The sequence below is a fragment of the Gobio gobio genome (genome assembly GCF_949357685.1).
Source record: "Gobio gobio genome assembly, chromosome: 19".
NCBI lineage: Eukaryota > Metazoa > Chordata > Actinopteri > Cypriniformes > Gobionidae > Gobio > Gobio gobio.
Window position 1 is genome coordinate 47,349,410 of NC_137112.1, and position 20,711 is coordinate 47,370,120.

The following is a 20,711-nucleotide window of genomic DNA, read 5'->3' on the forward strand; positions in this document are numbered from 1 at the left end:
CCTCATCTGGCTGAAATAACCAAATCCATCCCTCGAAATGCAACATACACAAGCCATGATGTGCAAAACGAGGTCATCGAAATGATGAGCGTCATACTGACAGAAGAAATTGTCAGAGAGATCGGGGACTCATGGTACACCATCAAAGTGGACGGAACCCGCGACCCTACAGGTCAAGAAAACATTTCAATAGTTGTGCGTTACGTTGATGAAAATTACACAGCATGCGAACGCTTACTAGTCATGGCTACCGCCGAAAAGGGGCATGCGGACACTCTAACTACAACAATAACTGATGAGTTGAAAAAAAGCGGACTCAGCACTGACAAGATATTGAGCCAGGTTTATGATGGTGCTTCCCTTATGTCAGGGAAAAATGGAGGAGTGCAGAAACTACTCAAGGATAAACTTGGCCGTGATATCCCATACGTGCACTGCTTTAATCACCAGCTTCATTTGGTTATTGTTCATGCCATGTCAGTCGAGAATGCAGTTGAGGAAGTTTTCCATATCTGCAATCTGCTCTACAAATTCTTTAGAAAACCCACAATATCAATTCACTACAAAGGCCAATCTTTAAAACGCCTGTTGGATCAGCGGTGGACAGGTCATTTGGCGACAGTATCTATCATTGACAATTTTGATGATATTTTAACAGTACTCACTGAAGTGGAGAGTTCGGCGAGGGCCTTTGGAGCAGATGTGCGCATCGAGGCTGTGGGTCTCCTTCGCGCAGTTAGGCTGTGTTCACACTGCAGGGCTTAATGCTCAATTCCGATTTTTTGAAAAAATGCGATTTTTTTTGCAAGGCCGTTCACATTTCCAATTAAATGCAACCTTTTGTGATCTCCTGTGTGAACGTGAAATGACCCAGAAGTGACCCGCATGCGCAGAAGAGTACTCAACGGTCAACGACGTCACTTGTTGTTTACGGAAGTAGCCAAATATGGGTGTCAGCATTGGAGTTCGTTTAGCTTTATTAAAGTTATTTTCGCAACGGAGCCAGCACCATTACAACCTTCTCATGTTAAGAAGAAAATTAAAAAAGAGGAGGAGAGCAAGGTTTTTGGCCATGGCGTTTTGTGGAGCAGTGGTAGCAACGTCGGTACAGAGAAACGTGTGTGTGCGGAGTCGCAGCCAGGAGTGGTGGGATACTGATGTGAGTGGCTTTACTGATACCGAATTCGTCAGTAACTTCAGAATGACCAGATCCACCGTCAATTATGTTTGCGAGCGCCTTCAACTAACTTTGTCACAGGAAGAGACACGTCTGCGGCGGCCCATAACAGTGCAGAAACGCGTTGGAGTTGGAGTGTATTGGCTAGCAACAGGTGCGTACTTCTTCTTTTATTGGCGGTTAGCAACCATTTCTTGTGCATTACCGCCACCTCTGGACTGGAGTAAGGAACAGGAGTTACAATGATGACGTTTGTCGCGTATCAACAACGTGCGGGTCGGATACATGTGACCTGGCAGTTCAGACTGAAGACGCATTTCAAAAGATCGGATATGTATCGGATTTGGACCACATACCCAAGTGGCCTGGGTCGCATTTGAAAAGATCGGATCTGTGTCGCTCAGACTGTCATGAAAAGATCAGATACAGGTCGCATAAGGGCAAAAAAAATCGGAATTGGGTCGTTTCAGCCTGCAGTGTGAACGCAGCCTTACACAGCTGAGTTTCAAGTTCATAGCTAACCTGATCCGGAGAGTTTTAGCCCTGTTAGAGCCCCCAAACCGCATGCTACAAGCCGAGAACATGGACTTGTATACTGCGATAACACTCGTTAACAGTGCGTCGGAATGCATTGGACAACTTCGCAATGAGACAGCATTTTGTGCGTTATGGAACACATCTGTACCAGCCGCCAATGACGACGCGACAACAACAACAACTGGACCAAGTAAGAGAAAGCGTGTCTTGAACCAGAATCTACAGGATTTTGTAGTGGAGGAAAGTGTTGGACAAAACAAAACAAATGAAAAATCTGAACTGGAGAGGTTGTTTTATAGTGTTGTGGATGCAGTGCACGGAGAGCTGTGCGCGTTTTGGTGAGCGTAATAGCCATCTCATTGGTGCGCTGGCTGCCTTGGACCCGGAGGCCGACAGAGAGAACTTTATGGATACAGTTAGGGTAAAACCTCTACTGGAGATAACAGGCACTGAACTTGTTGAATCAGAGTATATCGTGGGCCGCCAGTTCCTTTACAACAAACTCCGTGAAAGTGAACTTCCTCCGGATGATGGAAAATGGACACTGAGCAACATGTGGTGCCCTGCAAGCAATGCCCAGTGTGCTTACTGCCATGACAAATGCTGTGACACTGGGCGCATCAACAGCTGTGTGTGAAAATTCATTTTCGACACTCAAAAACATTTTTTCTGAACACCGGCGGAGCATGCTTCACAAACGGAAAGCCCATCTCATCCAACTTGCCTTCGAGAAGGACCTTACCAGGAGTTTCAGAAACGAATGGAAAGAGAAACTCATGAGGAGATTCCACTCCCAAAAACGTCGACTTCAGCTGTATTAAGAACGTGAGTAGGGCAGTTGGTTTTATTACTCTTCTTAAGTTGCACCAGCTGTGGTGTAAATTATGCATTTGACACTAGCCGTGTTTACATTACGCTTCAAATTGCGCAAATTGAAATTGCGAATTGAAAATATTTCGAAATAGTTTTTTTTAATCGATATTTAGATAATAGCGCAAAACAGCTGCGCAAATCTTTAATGGAAACGCAGCTACTGATGTGCTATATGTGTGTGAGTGTGTCGTAGTTGATTATGCATGGTTGATTTAACACTTAACTTGAGATTTGTGACTATTAGGCTGTTATTAGGAAGCTGGCTTATAGCATGCTGTGTTCACGGAACAATGCAGACCAAGGCTATAACTGTAACATGATATCTTCAGTAACCGAAATATGAGTGGGCAATAGGCTAATTGTAGTTAGGATATTGAAATCGCCGTGAAACTGTTGTAGCAATAGTTGGTTGTTGTCCTATAGAAAAATGTATTGGATGTCATAATTAGGCCCCCCCAAGAATATTAAATGCCCGTCCATTGATTTGTTTCTGCCGCCGGCTCTGAGTGTTGTCAAAAGTACCGACCACGATACCAATTTGGTTCTGAAATTTAAAAAAAGTGACGTTTTGAGAGCTGTTGAGCTGGAATCGTAAACACCTCTGACTGGCCATTGTGCTCATGCACTCATCAAATATGTCTGTGATTGGCTACAATGACCAGCGTTTCAAAAACATGTTGTAAATATACATTAAATTACGCTTTTCACAGAGCGCTTACACAGATACACGTTGATTATTGTAGCCAATCACAGACACATCTGATGAGTGCATGAGCACAATGGCCAGTCAGAGGTGTTTACGATTCCAGCTCAACAGCGCTCAAAGCGTCACATTTTTTACATTTCAGAACCAAATTGGTATCGTGGTCTGTACTTTTGACAACACTAGTCTGGAACCTAAAATAGACATGTGGTTGAAAACACTGAAATATGTTGTACGCTGAACGCGTCGGTCTCTTTAATTTAAAAACCACGTTTAAATTTAAGTGCCACCGAAATCTGCGTTCTTATTCGGTCCGGTTGCAGACAGTTATATAGGTACCAGGTTTCGGTACCCAACCCTAGAAACAAGTGAAGTATTTATGAGTGAGTCATTGAATCAATTAAACTATTCGTTTGTTTTTTTTAATTCAGATTAATTAAATATTTTAAATAGACTGCCGCAATTAAAATTGTGTCAGAACATCTAGTAAATTACAATTTTATTTAGAATCGTGGGAGAATTGTGATCTGATAAATTTATTCAGAATCGTGCAGCTTTACAGCATAGATGAATATAAGACACGCATTACTTGCAATATGCATAATTTACAATTATTTATTTTTTTGTTTATTACCAAGGAAATAGTAGCCTATGTCTTATGAAAATGATGAGTTATCTGAGCATTATACATTTCAATCACTGATGCAGTTTAACACAGCAAAGTTTAAAAAAACAGTGCTATCCCTTTTGACCAGAAAGGTCTTGTAAACATTGTTCACACAATACAAAAATGAAAGACATTCTTTGCCCAAAAAAAGAGCAAAAAACAAGCTCCAACCTTCAAAAACGAGAGACCTGGCACCTTTTTTCTTTAACGCTGTAGCTGCCATTGAAAACTTACTGCACCAAATTCCTGCGACTCGCACCTTCCTCACATTTACCAGCATCGGCCCTGTGCCCAGAAGCAGAGCGACACCTTCCACACACACAACCTAACAGGAAAAGCCACTTCCTCTCCAGCAGATGGTACTCAAAATGTCATGACATCTCAGAGAAATCATAACACATCTTCGAGATATTATCAAGCACCAACTATAATTGATAATACGTGTTGTGTTACGGCTTCAATGTCGGACTGCGTAGCGTAAAGCCAGCAATTGTGGGCAACAGATGGGCACTGCAGCAGGTGAGAGCATATTCAGCCATCAAATGCTTACTCTTCAATGCATTTCACAGATATCGCTCTTTTTAAAAAGGCACAATTTTTGAATGTTATGATGCCTAATGCTAATTTAAGCAGGCGTGCATTAATCATTATTCTGAGGCAGAATAACTCCCCGTGCAATATGGTCATGCCTCTCAAAACGCAGCAAGCAGATGCAACGAGACGAAAAGACAGGATTCCCTACACACACACACACACACACAGACTCACGCTTGATGGAGAGGAACGCAGCTCGTCTTGTTGCTTGACTACCCACCTCTGCTGATGCCCGATGCAGTGTTTCCTGCTCGGCGAGGCTGAAGAAGAGTTGGGTGGGTGCAGCCAGATTTCCTCCGCCGAGCGTCAGGAACGGCTGTGAGAGAGAGAGAGGGAGGGAGGGGGAGATGAGACGGGAATGGTGAGTGGGTTTATCCTCCACGCTACCCTGTCAATGTGTGTGCCTGTATGCCTGAGTGCATGAGTGTGAGAGGGGGCGGATGGCAAGGAGAGAGAGACCGAGGCAGCGTGTATCTCGAGTCTCCCGAGACAATGCCAGTGAATAGAGACCGAGGAACACTGTAGATGCGTTAAATGCAGGGTCCCTCCCTCTTACATCACACTAACACAGAGCTCTGCACAGTCAGCGCAACATCCAACCATATGGAGGAACAACGGGTGCAAGGAGGAACGGAGAGAAAACTAATTTCAGCTAGCATGTTTAAAACGTCTTGGACTGTAATAAATGGCATTATGTTGGACTTGATATATTTGCGGAGTCGAAGGACACATCACAGGTGTGTAGTGAAACACATTAAACAGCATTTACAATGCATGTAGAAATGTATCGCAGTCAAACAGAATTTAGTCGGACAAATTATTCAGTGGGACATCAGGATTTGATTGGCTTATTAGCTGATTATATTATTGGTTCATACTGATTATAGGTTATAATCTTTCCCCACTGACGCAGCAGCCATAGTTATATGAGGTAAAATGTTGTTTAATATCGTGAAAAATTACACACACACACACACACACACACACACTGTAAGTGAAGAAAAAAGGAGAGAAAGTTTTTAAACCATCACCAGCACTAAAGCACAAAGTCCCTTATAAAAATCGACTTCATCCAATGGTAATGCCTTTCCTTTATTTCAGTTTCTGCACTATAGATCATCTCATTTTCCACACAGATTGTATTAGCACATGCTTTAGCATGAGATGCTAGCCTGGAGCCTTGGGGACTGCAGCAAACCTAGCATTGCATACGGTGTCGCTGGGCCTTGGCTCGCGTCCAGTCCAGCCACACTACAGCAGATCTCATTGCCACCTTTCTATTCCCATCTTTGCAGCATGGAGACTAGGGCTGCCACTAACGGCTATTTTTATATCGATTAATCTATCGACTGATTTATCACTATAATTTGCAACAATTTAACTTAAACTTTTAATTTAACTTGCAACGTTGGCATTCAGTAGTGTACTATAAAAAAAGTATAAATGTAAACAAGCCCTTGACAAAATGTAAAACTAAAAGAGTAAAAATGTAAAAAGGTACAAATTTGTAAACCAACATAAGAAAAAAAGAGAATATCAGCAAATACTTTTTATATAGAATAGTGTTTTTGTCACGATACAAAATTATGACTTCGATACGATACCAGACTAAAATATCTCAATACCGATTGCATGGCAAAAAAACTGTAAAAGTAATTGAATAATATGACAGAACTTACTATTCATTGTTTTAAAATCCCCTAAAAACTCACTTGGCCGGCATGTTCCTGCCCTGCTTCACACAGAATATGAGGTCCGGCCCTTTAAAGGGTAACTAAACCCTAAACCAACTTTTTTTAGTTAATGATCTGTAAGACTGGGGCTTTATTAATTCTGTTCATTGATTTGAGTAAATGTTTTGACATTTGAGTATAAAGTGTTTTAATTCTATAAAATATGGTGTAAACCCGCCAAAGTGCTGCCCTCTTAAGGTTGAACAGTGGCTACTGCAGTTGAATTTTCCTATTGGACGTTGTGATACACAGTGACGTAGGATGGTACTTGGCTCACTATCCGCGCCCCTGGCACGAGCTCACCACGCCCTCAGAAATGTTTTCCCCAATCACATGATGAGAACGACTTCACTCCAGTATGAACTGTCATATTACATGAAGTAGAAACATTATGAATGAATCTGACTTGACACTTGCTTGAAAATGCAAAATAAAAAACATCGATGTAAGAGATCACACATAATATGAGATATCAAAATAAGATGATCAAAATTACCAGCATTTTTTTTATTTATTGTCAGTATTGCGCTCGCAGATCGTGTGTGTGTGTGTGTGTGTGTGTGTGTGTGTGTGTGTGTGTGTGTGTGTGTGATGGGTAGGTGTGTGTGTGATGGGTAGGTGTGTGTGTGTGATGGGTAGGTTTAGGGGCAGGGGCAGTGTGTGTGTGTGTGTGTGTGTGTGTGATGGGTAGGTTTAGGGGCAGTGTGTGTGTGTGTGTGTGTGTGATGGGTAGGTTTAGGGGCAGGGGCAGTGTGTGTGTGTGTGTGTGTGTGTGTGTGTGTGTGATGGGTAGGTTTAGGGGCAGGGGCAGTGTGTGTGTGTGTGTGTGTGATGGGTAGGTTTAGGGGCAGTGTGTGTGTGTGTGTGTGTGTGTGTGTGTGTGTGATGGGTAGGTTTAGGGGCAGTGTGTGTGTGTGTGTGTGTGTGTGTGTGATGGGTAGGTTTAGGGGCAGTGTGTGTGTGTGTGTGTGTGTGTGTGTGTGTGTGTGATGGGTAGGTTTAGGGGCAGTGTGTGTGTGTGTGTGTGTGTGTGATGGGTAGGTTTAGGGGCAGTGTGTGTGTGTGTGTGTGTGTGTGTGATGGGTAGGTTTAGGGGCAGTGTGTGTGTGTGTGTGTGTGTGTGTGATGGGTAGGTTTAGGGGCAGTGTGTGTGTGTGTGTGTGTGTGTTGGGTAGGTTTAGGGGCAGTGTGTGTGTGTGTGTGTGTGTGTTGGGTAGGTTTAGGGGCAGTGTGTGTGTGTGTGTGTGTGTGTGTGTGTGTGTGTGTGTGTGTGTGTGTGTGTGTGTGTGTGTGTGTGTGTGTGTGTGTGTGTGTGTGTTTGTGTGTGTGTGTGTTTGTGATGGGTAGGTTTAGGGGCAGTGTGTGTGTGTGTGTGTGTGTGTGTGTGTGTGTGTGTGTGTGTGTGTGTGTGTGTGTGTGTGTGTGTGTGTGTGTGTGTGTGTGTGTGTGTGATGGGTAGGTTTAGGGGCAGTGTGTGTGTGTGTGTGATGGGTAGGTTTAGGGGCAGTGTGTGTGTGTGTGTGTGTGTGATGGGTAGGTTTAGGGGCAGTGTGTGTGTGTGTGTGTGTGTGTGGTGTGTGTGTGTGTGTGTGTGTGTGTGTGTGTGTGTGTGTGTGTGTGTGTGTGTGATGGGTAGGTTTAGGGGCAGTGTGTGTGTGTGTGTGTGTGTGTGTGTGTGATGGGTAGGTTTAGGGGCAGTGTGTGTGTGTGTGTGTGTGTGTGTGTGTGATGGGTAGGTTTAGGGGCAGTGTGTGTGTGTGTGTGTGTGTGTGTGTGTGTGTGTGTGTGTGTGTGATGGGTAGGTTTAGGGGCAGTGTGTGTGTGTGTGTGTGTGTGTGTGTGTGTGTGTGTGTGTGTGTGTGTGTGTGTGTGTGTGTGTGTGTGTGTGTGTGTGTGTGTGTGTGTGTGTGTGATGGGTAGGTTTAGGGGCAGGGGCAGTGTGTGTGTGTGTGTGTGTGTGTGTGTGTGATGGGTAGGTTTAGGGGCAGGGGCAGTGTGTGTGTGTGTGTGTGTGTGTGTGTGTGTGTGTGTGTGTGTGATGGGTAGGTTTAGGGGCAGGGGCAGTGTGTGTGTGTGTGTGTGTGTGTGTGTGTGTGTGTGTGTGTGTGTGTGTGTGTGATGGGTAGGTTTAGGGGCAGGGGCAGTGTGTGTGTGTGTGTGTGTGTGTGTGTGTGTGATGGGTAGGTTTAGGGGCAGGGGCAGTGTGTGTGTGTGTGTGTGTGTGTGTGTGTGTGTGTGTGTGTGTGATGGGTAGGTTTAGGGGCAGGGGCAGTGTGTGTGTGTGTGTGTGTGTGTGTGTGTGTGTGTGTGTGTGTGTGTGTGTGTGTGTGTGATGGGTAGGTTTAGGGGCAGGGGCAGTGTGTGTGTGTGTGTGTGTGTGTGTGTGTGTGATGGGTAGGTTTAGGGGCAGGGGCAGTGTGTGTGTGTGTGTGTGTGTGTGTGTGTGTGTGTGATGGGTAGGTTTAGGGGCAGGGGCAGTGTGTGTGTGTGTGTGTGTGTGTGTGTGTGTGTGATGGGTAGGTTTAGGGGCAGGGGCAGTGTGTGTGTGTGTGTGTGTGTGTGTGTGTGTGTGTGTGTGTGTGTGTGTGTGTGTGTGTGTGTGTGTGATGGGTAGGTTTAGGGGCAGGGGCAGTGTGTGTGTGTGTGTGTGATGGGTAGGTTTAGGGGCAGGGGCAGTGTGTGTGTGTGTGTGTGTGTGTGTGTGTGTGTGTGTGATGGGTAGGTTTAGGGGCAGGGGCTGTGTGTGTGTGTGTGTGTGTGTGTGTGTGTGTGTGTGTGTGATGGGTAGGTTTAGGGGCAGGGGCAGTGTGTGTGTGTGTGTGTGTGTGTGTGTGTGTGTGTGTGTGTGTGTGATGGGTAGGTTTAGGGGCAGGGGCAGTGTGTGTGTGTGTGTGTGTGTGTGTGTGATGGGTAGGTTTAGGGGCAGGGGCAGTGTGTGTGTGTGTGTGTGTGTGTGTGTGTGTGTGTGTGTGTGATGGGTAGGTTTAGGGGCAGGGGCAGTGTGTGTGTGTGTGTGTGTGTGTGATGGGTAGGTTTAGGGGCAGGGGTAGTGTGTGTGTGTGTGTGTGTGTGTGTGTGTGTGTGTGTGTGTGTGTGATGGGTAGGTTTAGGGGCAGGGGCAGTGTGTGTGTGTGTGTGTGTGTGTGTGTGTGTGTGTGTGTGTGTGTGTGTGTGTGTGTGTGTGTGATGGGTAGGTTTAGGGGCAGGGGCAGTGTGTGTGTGTGTGTGTGTGTGTGTGTGTGTGTGTGTGTGTGTGTGTGTGTGTGTGTGTGTGTGTGTGATGGGTAGGTTTAGGGGCAGGGGCAGTGTGTGTGTGTGTGTGTGTGTGTGTGTGTGTGTGTGTGTGTGTGTGTGTGTGTGATGGGTAGGTTTAGGGGCAGGGGCAGTGTGTGTGTGTGTGTGTGTGTGTGTGTGTGTGTGTGTGATGGGTAGGTTTAGGGGCAGGGGCAGTGTGTGTGTGTGTGTGTGTGTGTGTGTGTGTGTGTGTGTGTGTGTGTGTGTGTGTGTGATGGGTAGGTTTAGGGGCAGGGGCAGTGTGTGTGTGTGTGTGTGTGTGTGTGTGTGTGTGTGTGTGTTGTGTGTGTGTGTGTGTGTGTGTGTGTGTGTGTGTGTGTGTGTGATGGGTAGGTTTAGGGGCAGGGGCAGTGTGTGTGTGTGTGTGTGTGTGTGTGTGTGTGTGTGTGTGTGTGTGTGTGTGTGTGTGTGTGTGTGTGTGTGTGTGTGTGTGTGTGTGTGTGTGTGTGTGTGATGGGTAGGTTTAGGGGCAGGGGCAGTGTAGGGGGGATAGAATATACAGTATGTACGGTATAAAAACCATTACACCTATGGAAAGTCCCCATAAAACATTAAAACCCAACGTGTGTGTGTGTGTGTGTGTGTGTGTGTGTGTGTGTGTGTGTGTGTGTGTGTGTGTGTGTGTGTCAACCACCACCGAAGACCATTTGTGACCCAGGAAAGACCCTGGAATAGAACCAGTATACGTGTATCCACACCAAACTGCCAAAGCTTACGCATGAAATACAAGCGTTGCAGCACTTTCCTGTAAACAGCTCCTGACATCCCATGTCAGTTTTACATCTATGACTGTCCAGGGATCAACGCTACGGATTTCTTTCAACTGGCCTTTTGTCATCTCGTCTTTTATGAGAAAACGTGTCGCTGCCGTTGATGAGTTTACACGTGTTACGCATCTCCTGAGAAAGTACAGATTCTCCAGATCAAAACACACAGGTGAAGAAGAAGAAGAAACGAGCGCTCTCATATAAGCAGATGCATATGAAAAATAATGTGATCACCAACATTAAACAGCATATAAATCAAAATGGCTGTTACTGAATGAAATGTTGACCCAGGAATGTGAAGCTTTGGGGGTGTTGATTGACTCCATCTGTGTTCATTCTGAATCTGATCTTCAACAAAAACGCTATTTTCTCAGCTTTCTTCCTCAAAATGTTGCTTTTATTCACGAAAATTACCCACATTCAAGTGTGAATAAAAAAAAATAAGTGCATGAAGCTAGAATAAAACCGAGTCTGTTCTTTCTTTTGATATATTTGCATGTTCAGGTGTCATAAAACAAGATATTCTGTGGGCCATGAAACTTGTGAAAATGAATATTAACTTCCACCGGCAAATTTCATGTTTACGTTCACTTAAGACATAACCGGCCATGTTTATGATGATACTCAACAAGACTATACATGAAGACAATATATGAATATTCACGCACTGCGAGACGTGTGGGCGCACTTGGATTTGTGTTGCTGTTGCGAGTACAACACTGAAAGACGTGGGCACTTTCTCGTCTATTTGCGCTTGAATATTTAAATTGGCAAGGCTTAAACAAATGCACACATTATCAACTTCAGTGAAGATGCAGCACTTCAGTCAACTGGCCCGAGTGTGTCTTTCACAATCGGGCAGTCCTTATTGTCGAGCCCTGATATTTATATTAATTTACTATTTCAATGCACACACACCAACAAATAACTGTCAATGGTGAATCTCTTCTCGTTCTGAAATCAGTTTCCCTGGTGTTTAACTGAAGGAAACTCGATTGACAGGATTGGGATGCTGTCTGGAAAATGCTCAGCTGAATCTATAAATCCATTTGAAAATAGTGTTTGACGGACAAGTAATAACTCGATCGAATCAAGTCTCCTTTTAAATAGAAATCCATTAGTCATAATTTTAATTGGTCTACAAGCATAGTAGCTCAAGAGGTTGTCTTCAGCCATATCAGGAAAGGAATAAAGCATTTCAAATAATTTAAATATTTAGTTTAACAACATTTTCCACCATAGACAATTCTATAACAGGGTTCCCTGAAAACTATATTATCATTTACCCCTGTGATTAGGGCTGGGTATTAACACCAATTTCACAATTCAATTCGATTTTGTTTCACAAGCTTGCGATTCGATTAGATTTCGATTAGACTCAATTTGATTTAATTTCGATAATTTTGGAGATATATATATATATATATATATATATATATATATATATATATCTCAGGTACAATACATGGCAAATTTTCTCAAGGAAAACAAATGTTGTAAACTATGGGAGTCAGTTGGTACTACATTAGCCAACTAATATTGAAGGTATGAACTGATTTGTATGCAAACACTTAAATTACACTCAATGATGTTTTTTTATAATAATAAAGTTCTAATATTAACTTTAAAATTCCATAATCATATTTCTACTAAATAGTGGCCATCATAAAAACTTGCCAGATTTATTTATAGCCAACATGCATTAAATATTGAAGAACATAAAAATATGATAAATAGCCTATGTAATATGGTGCATATTTAGCAAAATGCTCCTGTCTAGAGTTAATTTTTCTAGCTGACTAATGAGTTTACGGACACTCCATATGGTTTTTCTGACGTAAATGTGACGTCATGACATTGTTTACTGTTTTACTGACATCTTTCTGCAGTTGAAACACTGATTGAGCGACTCATTCATGTTTAATTTGCGCTGTAACTGGTATAAGGTGGAGGAGAAGATCATGTTCACTCCGAGCTGCCGCTTCTCTTGAGCTGAGCTAGAGCGATCTCACGCCACAACGGTATTTATGTTTTTGAATTATGTAATATAATGGACGTAATTTCAAATCTGAGACTTTGTTTCATATCAAAAGTAACAAAGCACAAAGATTATTTAGATGAATTGGATGGGAGGTGCACCACAATGTCCCGTTCATTAATCAACTGAAAACAGGATGACTAATTTTATTAATTTTATAATTTTTTACTAATTATTAAAATCGAGAAATTGATATTTTTTACCCAGCCCTTCCTGTGATGGAAACTTCCTTTCCCACAAGTTAATACATGGGACAAGAACAAAGCTCGAATGAAAAGGCCCTGGAGCATTTGTCAATACATTTCTCACACAATAGCACATTCACTTGCACTGTTCTTTCCCTGACTCTAAGATTAAAGAGCACTTAGAAAAGACAATAAATTGTCCCAGCAGCAGCAAGCAACATCCACAGCCTTCTCACTGGGACATGCATTGGCGTTCTCATGATGAAAAGAGGCATTTTCAATTCCTTCAGGACTGCATCCATTTCTCAGCTGGAAAACAATAGTTTGAGAAAGGAGTGGAGCAGGTGAGATCATTTTTAGCTGATGTAATTCTAAGAAATATATAAAAGCTTTGACCTTGAAAAGATACAACAGTAAAGCACACGCTGGGAACGACCAAGTCATTTTTGCCCATTATGGAGAGTTTAAAAATCCAGATCCCTCTAGCAAAGGAAATTTAGGAATTACATTTGCACAGCTAATTACATAACCACAAGGATGAAGTAACTATGATGATCATCGTACCATCTGACAGGTTTCTAATTAACCCCTGCAATTGAAAATGTCACGGAGATAAAATATGACAAATTACAGCGATCAACCATCCATAATATTTCAGAAAATCCCATCCAGCTGCAAGGACATCCCAAGGACAGGTGAGAGACTATCAATGTACTTTACACTAAATAAATAAAAAATGTGAAAAAAAAATAAAATAATAAATCACTCTGAAGTACCACAAACATGCTCTTTTGCTCATGGTTGGAGAGAAATAACTTAAACTGATAATGTGTCTTAAGGCCCTTTCACACCGGAGGCGCAAGGGAAAAGTGAAGCGGGAAAAAAATATATTTTGCGTGCGAATAGTTCGAATTACAGCCCTTTCAATCTGGATAGTGCATTTTCATGTGTATTAGAGCTGCAACTAACAATTATTTTTTCTGTCGACTAATCTAACGATTATTTTTTCTGTCGACTAATCTAACGATTATTTTTTCCGATTAGTCGACTAATCTAACGATTATTTTTCCGGATTAATCTTATGATTTTTTTTTACTGATTATTGTATTTCAAAGAGGGTAGTGAATTTGTATATTATTTTAACATGAAATCAATGAATGATGACAATATAAATTGTATTTCAGGAAGGGTAGTGTACATAGTATGCCATTTTATAATGAAATGTATGAACACAAGAAGCTTTATAAACATAATATATAATGATACTATTCATCCTAAAATGTATACAGAGTAGGGATGGGCGATATGGACTTAAAAATTTATCCCGATATTTTCTAGTATTTATTGCGATAACGATATCAATGACGATAAATGTAGTATCATTCCCCATGTTTTATATATATATATATATATATATATATATATATATATATTTAATTAATAATTTTTTTACAATTTTTTTATGTAAAATTCCACACCAGCCTTTTCAGAAATGGAAAAGTTGCAGATATAATTGTCTTCTGTAAAAGTGCAGGAAATGTTTAAATAGTGCAACTGTGCTAAAAAAACGTCACACAATACAAACTAAAATAATTTTTAAATCAATGACAAGTTTTACATGTAAACCGATTCTGTATTTATTCATACACTCATGGTGCAAACAGTGGTAAAAATAGCAGAAACAGCAAAAGTAATTATCCCAAAAATGTCTTCAGATTACAAAAAAGTTGAAAATAATGATTTAATGATAGAACTTCAGTAATTTGAGTTGATAAGATAATAATACCACGAATTCTTCAACTAATAAAAATAAACTGCACTAAGGAATAATGAGCTTCTGGGTTCATGAATATTAATTACGTTGTCAGCGCTCATTCAAACTGATTTGCTGAATTCAAAACAGGCGCAGTAACAGGTGCACGTCAGCCAATGAGATTCCCGTTTGTGCATTCGTTTCTTCCTGTTCATGAAAGGCTGAATAATTCCAAATAAATGCCATTATTTTACAGGAAAATACAACAAAGGATATTGTTTACTTGTAGCACATCAATTCTGTGTGGTATAAGACTCTCTCGCTCTCTCTGTGTGTGTGTGTGTGTGTGTGTGTGTGTGTGTGTGTGTGTGTGTGTGTGTGTGTGTGTGTGTGTGTGTGTGTGTGTGTGTGTGTGTGTGTGTGTGTGTGTGTGTGTGAAACACTGAGCGCTCTCAGTCGCGCGCCTCACACTAGTGTTTACTGTGCGTCAAATACACTGCGCATTCATTGAGATGAACTGAAATAGTTTGCTTTACCGATCGATTGAGACAGAGCGAATCTCTTAAGCGCTCAGCGAGTGAAATACATCTGTATGTACAGGTTCAGATTGCCCTCAGGTGCTCCTCGTTTAGCTATGAACTCTTCCGCAGCTTTCGCTGTTTTCGCTCTGCACGAGATGCGGATTCAGTGCCGCCGCTCCCATCACGCGCGGCGCTTAGGGCACCGAGAGCAGCCACAAGACAATTCTCTCTCCAACCCCCGTTCAGCTATACAGAGTGACGAACGCAGCCACCGCGGCCATCATAGAGTAATAGCGGCCATCATAGAGTAATAGCGGCCATCATAGAGTAATAACGGCCATCATAGAGTAATAACGGCCGGCGGCGGCACTGTGTGGATGGGTCGCGCCATCAACCAGGCTTTATCGCTATTATCGCGGGAAGACAAATTCTTATCGTGGGGAGAATTTTTACCGGTATATCGCAAACGATAAAATATCACCCATCCCTAATACAGAGTAGGCCTAATTAGGAAAAGTTGTTTACTATAGTAGTTGAGTATGATTTACTTATTGATTTGTGTCAATAGTAAACGAAAATGCACTTGTATTTATCTGCAAAAGGTTCACATACAGGAGCTTTCAGCATAGTTTTAATATAGTATAACTAGTCGTCTATTTTGAAGATACATGTGCATAAACAACGACTAAAGCTGCCAGAAGTTTTTGCCCAAACTTCAAAGACACATTAAAATTATTAAAGCTAGAGGCATATCTTAACTTTAATGTTACTTTAATTATGCAAACTACCTATATACAGCATGTTATTATGCATACCGGTATGTGTTTGGGACAGAGGGGAACCAGGTCGCATTAACAGGAGATATATGCAGCTCATAATAAATAAAAGCACGAGATACTGGGGTCGGAGAAGAACCCCGGAAAATGTGACCGTCTGTTGCAATACACGCGCCACGGTTCAGCTGCGCGAGAGAACACTGGCAGCAGGGTTGCCAGGTTTTCACAACAAAACCCACCCATTCGTTACTCAAAACTAGCCCAAAACAAGCCCAATCACGTTTCGGGGAGGTTCTCTGGTAAACATCGCGTTCGGGGGGTTAAATATGTGTGTGTTTTTTTGCAGGGCTGCCGACTAAAATTCTCATTCCCGGGGCTAAATATCACATAGTTGGGATCGCTTCAACCCGCGGACATGAGACACAGCCCGCGGCAACAGTGTAGAAGTAGCCCATTCCGCGGAAAAAAACGGGACTTGGCAACACTGACTGGCAGTGTGAAAGCTCCCGCTCTCCACGCGCACAGCTTCTGCTCTGCCACCGCGCGCAGTGTGAAAACGGCGTTACAGAGCGAACAGAGCACAGTTTTTTCGGCTTCTGTGTAAAGTACTCCCACACTTTTGAATGTCGCGGTCTGGCTTTATATGATAAATGATCATTTTCACTATGCCCGGGAGCAGAAGCCGCCATTATTCTAGATCTTCTGTTTCATTCTAGAACGTAAATAATGTGCCGCCGACGCGTCGACGCATTTCACGCACGCGTCGTTGCAGCCCTAATGTGTATTCTCAAAAAAGGGGGGTGACAGTTAAAAGGTCAAAAGGCAAGATCCAATCAGGGAAGTCAGTAAAGAGTCCCATTATTGCATCATTGAACCAATGAATGACTCTGTCTGGCTAATTAATAGTGCCACTCTTTGCCAGAGTCTAGCCGCCAGCTCTCTACTGTACAGCTACTCAAGCAGGAAAATGTGCCGCAAAATATGCTAATTTTCCATAAATATCTTTTTACAGAAATTCACTTTTCTAGATGAACTTATATTATTACAAAGTCTCCAAGTTGTGTGTTCTCCTAGGGGGTATCCTCAACTATGCAGACTACATCACAAGCACTGTACCAGCACTACTCTTTGTGCTGCGTGTGTGTGTGTGTGTGTGTGCGTGTGCGTGTGCGTGTGCGTGTGCGTGTGCGTGTGTGCAATGTTACTCTTTTGTTTGGATGACTACTGGCAGTACTCTAGTCCCAAATGCAGCTTGTTAAAAGATGAGTAAGCCAGTAGTTTCTATTTATACACTGGTTTGCAGCGCTGCAGCGGAAAGGAGCAAAGGCCAGCACACAAAAAAAAAAAGAAGAAAAAAAGATGTGCTTGCATGCGGCGTGTAAGGAGAACTCTTGCCTCCTTCACCTTCCTGTCCCTGCACTCGAGTTGAGAAGAGCACATTCACATGTGGCTCGAGGGGCGGTCTCAAATAACTGCAGCCCAGCTTAAGTGTGAAAACAGGGGAAGCCAGTTTTAAATATTATTTCGACACAGCAAGTGCATTTCTCCGAATGCCAAACGGACTGATTGCTGTATAAATTGTCCATTAAAAAAAAAATAATAACACTGAAAATATTCTAACTTTACACCGCATTCTATCAGCAACTGTAGCAACTTAAAAAAGGTTAAATGATATATATTATATTCATCCACTCTGTGTAAAGGCCATTTTCTCATTCATGTCACAGTTAGGGTTGGGTACATAGACCGTAAAAAAATATGGACGACGCGACTTCATTGACTTCCGCTGACCAAATAGGCCCACCATCTTTAGGAAACAATTATTTGAAGTGTAATTAAATTGTTTAGTGTGTCTCGCGCCCATTCAAATACATGGAGAGGCGGGGTTTAGGAGCTATACTGGGACCGGCCACCGGGGGGCGATCGAGGCGCGAAAGCTTCAATTTCTGACTGGAGCAATACAGGCTTGGTTGGGTACCGTTCACATTTTAACCGGTATCGGTACCTTTTTTCGGTCCTTTTAGGATGTTTACATAAATAACTGTAAAGAACCTGTAAGTAATTTATAAAAGTGTTATTTACATTATGCCAGAGCTGCCCTAGTCGCCGTCTGCCATTGTCTGTGATGTTTGATTACTGTAATATTTACTAGTAAATCGTAGGCTACTAGCTACTTAATTTAATTCATAAAAACAACCAACCAAGTTGATCATTTATTATTATTACATGAATGTAAGTATTATTATTACATTGAGACGCATCTAAATTCTACTGTACAACAGTAACTTATTTGTCAAATTAGCCAAACTTTTATTTAGAGGGGTTGCCGTGAATTTGAGTTTCTGTGTGTTTATGATATGACGGTAGTATTTCTCAAATGAAACGGTAAAATGCTCATGAAGTGACTCAGTGGCTCTGGAGATGACGTTCGTGCGTTCATGTCCTCATATGAGAGGCAGAGATGGAAACATGCGACCGTCACACACACACACAGAGAGAGAGAGAGAGAGAGAGAGAGAGAGAGAGAGAGAGAGAGAGAGAGAGAGAGAGAGAGAGAGAGAGAGAGAGAGAGAGAGAGAGAGACACACACAAGCATGCAAATGGAAATTAAACTCTTTTTTATTGACTATCGCAACAGGCATAATTCAGTAGCATAAAAGTCTTAAAATGACAATAATATCATTTATCGCAATTATTTCTGGGACGATATATTGCAAAACAAAAAGTAGTTATCATGACAGACCTACTGAGGAGCCGTGCAGATGCAGTTGCAGGTTTCAAACAGAGATGGCGACAAAGAGGCAAAACTTACAGACTGCAGCTTTAACTTATTAATGTCTTCAGAAACCCTATTGCAAATTCTTAATTCTCAATGAAAATTATTGATGTCTCAATAATGCATTTCAGACAGGTTCATTCAAGACAATCTGTCAAAAATTCAGGTATCATATCAGCAAACGTGCACAACTCTCAATATCCTTAAATACATTCCTGTAGTTCAAGTCATGGGTTCGATTCCCAGGGAAGACATGAACAGCCTTGAATGTAATCTAAATCACTTTGTATAAAAGCTGGCAAATGTATAAATGTAATGTAAATGATTAATTTGTGCTACATTTGTACACAAAAAAAAGACAATGTAACGTTACCATGATTGAGAACCATCATTTTTTCCAACAAAATCCCATACCAACCACAGTGTTTATTTTAATTAAACTAACTTGGCATTGGCCAATGTCATCAAACATAAAAAAATAAATAAACAAAAAAAATAGCTTTATCATGTTTTGTAGTAGTAACAGTAAAACAGGTGTTTTGGTGTAAACTATAGAAACCCTGGAAAAGGGTATATTCTGCAAAACCACCTCTACTTATCGAGAATAAACCATTTTAAAAGATGATGAACAAAAAGTTGCCATGTTTTTAGCATTATTAATATCATTAACGTATATGGGAGCAGATGCTGTTCATCTCGAAATGACAGTTCAAGCTCACATCAAAACTCAAAATCAAACATCAGAGACGACAAACTAGCTAACATAGAAGGAGAATAGTAAAATATAACTGAACTTAGTTGATAATTTCCGAACTTTATAAGCTTTAGCCTGACATAAAGTCCTCATATATGCGGAGATAACGGCAGTTCAACGTCACTGTAAGAAATATTGCAGAGATTTACCTCAAGGCAAAATAAGTCTCAAGTCGTGATTGATTTGTCGTATAACAGTAGTTAAACAGCGATATCATATCTTATTCTTACCTTGTAGAGAGATAGGAGTTCATTAAATATCACGTTCGTCGATTTTCACCTTTAAAAACTGCTTTTTGTGTGATGTCGCGCGCTCGTTCAGTCAGAGGGACGTTGGTCAAGCTGCAGCGAATGACTTTCTTGCCGCTTTTCACAATCTCGCCACGCGCTACAAAAGACACACTCGCGCTGCGTAGGGACGCTCCTATTGGCTTGTTGAGACGCACCGCGACAAGACAGCGGCGGTTGATTGGTTGGCCTTGCAGTACGTCACTGGAAATATGTTACAAGCGACCAATAGGTATGCAGGCTTCAATACACTATCCACAATGCGCTGCATTAAAGATGAATAAATTAAATATTGATTAGATTTAAATAAATAATAATCACATTTTATATATATATATATATAGTCAAACCAATATTTATTCATACACCTTCATTTTCTCACATTATCACAGTTTATTCTCTATAGTTTAGAAAATGGGATTAAAATATGACAAACACTCAGAGTTAAACTCTGTCAGAACAAGTTAATCTTGATAATGTCAGATAGAAAGGTTTGTAATGGATTACAATCAACCAATCAGCTGTTAAATTTAGGGACACAATTAGATTTTATTTATAATTTCTTGTTTGTGAAACATGATTCAAATCTCTAATTCCAACAGGAATGCTTCACAGGACAGATATTACATATTCTCAAGCAAATTAGCAAATCAAACAAAAATAAAAGAAGAAACAAGAAGAAAAAAATCTGTAGTAGTAAAGAAAAACAGGAAGAAAAAAGACAACAAGCTAAATATTTCTTTCTTTTTCCTATTGACACATTCAAGATTCATCCACTGTAAAAAAAAAAATGTTGGTTTAACTTTTTAAAAAAGTAAGTAACCTGGTTTTTATTTAAATTAAAAATGTTAGTTAATACAATGAAGGAAATTGGTTTAATAAATAGAAACTCAAAATATTATTGTATCTGAACCACATAAGTTTAAACATTTTTTTTAATAAATCATGAAAATAGCACAATTTAGCATGTTTCACGGCAAAATAAAACACAATTACGCAACATGCTTACAAAATCTTTTAATAATATTTGAATAGAGTGTCGATTCTCAAAAACGTTCATTGTATTAACTCAAATTTTTGATTTCAATGAACTCAAAATTAAGGCAACCAGGTAACTTACTTTTAAAATATTTTTTTACAGCATAGAGTTTAGTAAACATAGTGGGGACATTACAATATAAAGAATTCCTCCATAAAGCTTATTTTTAATTAACTTTAATGACTTCTTCAGCTACTCCATCTCTTTTAAGAATAAATTGCATTTAATTATGCAAAT

General features: G+C 41.2%; 1 protein-coding gene across 4 annotated transcripts in view; it reads right to left on the reverse strand.

The window, feature by feature from the left end:
• The window catches only part of kcnab2a (potassium voltage-gated channel subfamily A regulatory beta subunit 2a), a gene marked incomplete at its 5' end in the record, with an annotated part of 203,954 nt that extends 184,397 nt beyond the window's left edge, over positions 1-19,557 (reverse strand). Inside the window, 2 exons of one of the 4 annotated variants that reach the window (XM_079844309.1) lie at positions 4,772-4,867; positions 19,379-19,557. Of the gene's footprint in view, positions 1-4,725; positions 5,049-19,378 lie in introns of those variants that run through there. The other 3 variants (XM_079844310.1, XM_079844311.1, XM_079844312.1) reach the window with 3 other exon arrangements.
• Between the last annotated feature and the right edge of the window lie 1,154 nt (positions 19,558-20,711).